A 4,535-nucleotide genomic window follows, 5' to 3' on the forward strand; every position below is an offset into this window, starting at 1 on the left:
AGGGAAGGCTTTTCTGCCTCCACTCTTTCTCTTTGTCAGTTTGAGGCAAAGGTCCTTGTCTCTTTTCAGCTTCTATTTCCTGGTTCTTTGGTTACCTTCATGTGGTGGCAGCCATTTTCCCCCATGTTTCCCCCCACCCCCCTCTCCACCTGACCTGCTCTTTTATTATCGCAAAAAGACTGGGTTAGGGCACACTGTATACTCTTACCACCTCATTAATGTAACCCAAACCCTGTTTCCACATGAGATTATATTGACAGATATAGAGAGGGGTTCAGATACCAAGACATATTTTTTAGGGGGACCAAAAATCAACCCATAACCTAAGGCAAGAGCTTACGTCTTACTCTGAGGTGTGACTTGCAGGAATCAACTACAGTCTGTTGCTGCTTTCTGTTCTAGGGGAGAAAACTCAAACCGAATTCTCTGTCATCAAGCCACTGCCGAGTCATAGCAAGCCTACAGGACAGGCTAGAACTGCTCCTGTGAGTTCCCAGGACCACGGTTGGTTACAGGGGCAGAAAGCTCTGTTTTCCTCCCAAGGGGTGGCTGGTGGCTTCAAACGGCTTACCTCGTGATTAGCAGCCTAACATGTAAAAACTACCACCCCACCACAGCTCCATTCTAGGGGAGAAAGGAGATCCAAAATGCAATTATGATCTTTGAGGACACCTTTATAACATCTTAAACAGGACAAAGTCAAAGACAAATCACCAGGATGAGGGGGACCATTAACTTGAGGCAAGAATGGTGTCCAGGGATTCACGGCCACTTGGCCACTTAAATAGGACATGGAGAACAAAGGAAACTCACAGAATCATGACTGGGAGTAGATCAGGCCAGCACTATTGCTGCCAGGACTACAGAATCGGGACAAGGACCATCACTGGGATATGTACACTGTTACAGATTAGAACAATTGACAAGATTGGTTCAGCAACAGTGCCCCAGTTTCCATCCAGGCACACCCAGGTAAGCCCTTCAGGGTGGGCTGGCCAGGGCAGTGGTAGTAATCCACTTTCGAACACACTCTGCCTGAGGGCAAAGCTTTCTACATTACTGGTCAGAAAGAGTTCAGGGGAGGTTGAATCAATGAGGAGACTCAACATGGGTTTGGGGCTTCCACTCCAAACCAGAGCTAGTGCTCAGAATGAAAGCTGCAATGCAACGGTAGCAAAGGTAACTAACATATGGCAGGTATGGTATGCACCCTGGACTCCAATGGCAATGGAGTGCCAACAGAGCCGTTTCTCTCCATCAGCTAAGAGAGACCATTCAGACATTGAAAAGAAATTGCCATACATAGACCTATGACGTGGAGAATCTTCCAAGAAGTTACTGAATCACTACGGACACCTGTATTCTTTAAGCAAAACTTACGCAAGTCTGTGGATTCTCCTTTCTCTGGGCGTAGTCTCCTCTTGCATGAGGGATGATTCTCCAATTCGCATATTGTTTATGAAATCACAGAGCACTCACAACACGTGTAATGCCTTTGACTTAATACACAATTATATTTTTAACAGCCTTGGGAATCTTTTATAGGGGCGCTAAGAGTCAGAATCGACCCGATGGCAGTGGGTTGGGTGGAGGTTTATGTTAACAGGTGTGAGCCTGCAAACCTTTGTGTCTTTCATCGAGGTCAATGGTGTCCAAGAGTCTCTTGGGGGTGTTAGAGCTGTTGCCGGTGACTGTGAGTCTCTTGACGTTCAAAGGAGTTCCACAGGGGCTGGAGGGAATGCTGGGTGCCAGTGGGAGAGCCGAGAAGGAGAACCCACCGAGCTCAGCTTCTCTCTTCTGATGGAGGGACAGCCCTTTCACAGAGCCCTTGGCTGAATGGATTCTTCAGCAGTACTTACCAGGAACCACACCAAAGCCAAGTCTGCTGCTGTCCAGTCGACTGCAATTCATGCCCGCCCCCGCAGGACAGGGTAAAACCTCCCCCGTGGATCTCTGAGGCTGTTAACTCTTTATGGGAGTGGAAAGCCTCATCTTTCTCCTGAGGAGTAGCTGCTGGTTTTGAACGAACCGCAGCCCACCAAGGAACCACTATGCCCCCATTAACAGTTCCCCTTAATTCTGGTGATCCCAGGCATTTCAGAGCAGAATGTGCTCCAGGGCGACTCCACTGGCAGATTTGTCAGAAACACATTTCCAGGCCTTTCTTAGATGGCAATGTATGTGTGTGTCTGCGCGGGGGTGGGGGTGTGGGGGTAGGGGGTGGGCGGAGACACGCAGACCTACAATCTCAGCTGGAGCATGTCAGGCATTTGTCCCACCCACAGGTCTGAACTCCTGATGGCAGAGTGGTTCCTCATTGGGCTGTGATCTAAACGAGCGGCAGTTCCTGGCATGGAGGAGGGAACCAGCAGAGACGTCTTAGGGGCAGGCCTGAATCCCAACTACGTGGATACCTTCCCCTCCCCCCAGAAGAATTTACTAAAGAGGACGGCACTGAAGCTGCAGCTCAGGGAGAGGAACATGTCTGATCAGAGCACACAGGAGCAAATGAAGGGGGAGGAAGAGAGTGGAGCACATCCTGGCCCACCAACTCTTGACAACGATATTCCTGCTCAGAGCAGCCAATCCACAGAGAAGACCATATGGCCAGCCCCACTATGAGACACCACACCCCTCACTGTCCCATATCCCTACTGGAGACACAGTGTGGGGATTGCGCCCGATCTGATCCCACCACACCGAGGCAAAACACTAAGGGCAAACAACAGAACAGCAAGGGGGACAGAGCAACGAAGTCCCCAGGGAAGACCAAAAATAGACTTTGGGGCCAGGGCTTGGCACCACATCAGACTCGACCGGAAAACACTCCTAAAGGCCAGCAAACAGTCCTTGAACTAACTACAAGCTTTTCTTCTTTGTTGTTGGGTATTTTTTTTTTGGTCATTGGCTTTTTGTTGTTGTTGTTGCTGTTTTGTTTTCTTTTGTTGCTTGGTTTTGCTCTGTCTTGTTTTTGTGCATGTTATTATCTCCGCAGGTCTATCTAAATAAGATAGGTTGGATGAACAGGACCGACAGTTGCGGGGGAACAAGAGAGAGGGGGAAGTGGGGGGAAATGAAGTGGTGTTAACAAACCCAGGGACAAGGGAACAAGAAGTGATCCAAATCGGTGGTGAGGAGGGTGTAGGAGGCCTGGTAGGGCGTGATCAAGGGTAATGTAACTGAGAGGAATTACTGAAAGCCAAATGAAGGCTGAGCATAATAGTGGGACAAGAGGAAAGTCAAGAGAAATAGAGGAAAGAGTGAGGAGGCAAAGGGCATTTATAGAGGTCTAAATAAAGGCATGTACATATGTAAATATATTTATATATGAGGATGGGGAAATAGATTTATGTGCATATATTTATAGGTTTAGTATTAAGGAAGCAGATGGACATTGGGTCTCTATTCAAGTACTCCCTCAATGCAAGAATACTTTGTTCTATTAAACTGGCATTCCATGATGCTCACATTCCCGACACAACCACTGAAGACAAAGTGAGTGCATAAGCAAATGTGGTGAACAAAGCTGATGGTGCCTGGCTATCAAAAAAAACAGCGTCCTCTGTCCAGCCAGTGCTGAGCGATGGGCATCTCTTGGGACAACTGGCACAAGCGCCACAAGCCTGGGGGCAAGAGCAAGCCCTACCACAAGAAGTGGAAGTATGAGCTGGGGCGCCTGGCTGCCAACACTAAGATTGGCCCCTGTTGCATCCACACAGTTCGTGTGAGAGGAGGCAACAAGAAGTACAGGGCCCTGAGGCTGGATGTGGGGAACTTCTCCTGGGGCTCTGAGTGTTGTACCCGCAAAACAAGAATCATTGGTGTTGTCTACAGACCAAGATGCTGGTGAAGAACTGCATCCTGCTCATTGACAGCACACTGTACTGCCAATGATACGAGTCCCATTATGCACTGCCCCTGGGCTGAACAAAGGGGGATAAACTGACTCCTGAAGAGGAAGAGATACTAAATAAGAAGCGATCAAAGAAAATTCAGAAGAAATATGATGAATGGAAAAAGAAGGCAAACATCAGCAGTTTTCTGGGGGAGCCATTCCAGCGGGCAAGCTTCTTGCCTGTGTTGCTTCAAGGCCAGGCCACTGTGGCTGAGCAGACGGCTCTGTGCTAGAGGGCAAGAAGCTGGAGTTTTATCTGAGGAAAATCAAAGCTCGCAAAGGCAAATAAATCTTCCCTTCCTAGCACATGTATTAAAGGTGTTTATTCTTAAAAAAAAAAAAAATGATATAGTGTCTAGGGTCTTAAAGACTTCAAGGTAAACAAGCAGCCATCTAGCTCAGAAGCATCAGAGCCCACACGAAAGAAGCACACCAGCCTGTGTGATCAGGAGGTGTCGAGGATTGGGTATCAGGCATCAAGGAACAAAAAATCTTATCATAGTGAATGCGGAGTGGAGACCAAAGCCCATTTGTAGGCAACTGGACATCCCCTCACGGAAGAATGAAGGGTCTCGGGGAGGAGACGAGTCAGTCAGGGTGCAGGGTAGCAATGATGAAACATACAACTTCCCTCTAGTTC

At 48.3% G+C, this 4,535-nt stretch overlaps 1 pseudogene; it reads left to right on the plus strand.

Annotated features, from left to right (window-relative positions):
• The first annotated feature begins 3,583 nt into the window (after nt 1-3,583).
• Nucleotides 3,584-4,184, plus strand: LOC101649003 (annotated as a pseudogene).
• Nucleotides 4,185-4,535: the final 351 nt, after the last annotated feature.

The sequence above is a fragment of the Echinops telfairi genome, unplaced genomic scaffold (genome assembly GCF_000313985.2).
Source record: "Echinops telfairi isolate 266 unplaced genomic scaffold, ASM31398v2 ScPeMD7_7469;HRSCAF=8507_0, whole genome shotgun sequence".
NCBI lineage: Eukaryota > Metazoa > Chordata > Mammalia > Afrosoricida > Tenrecidae > Echinops > Echinops telfairi.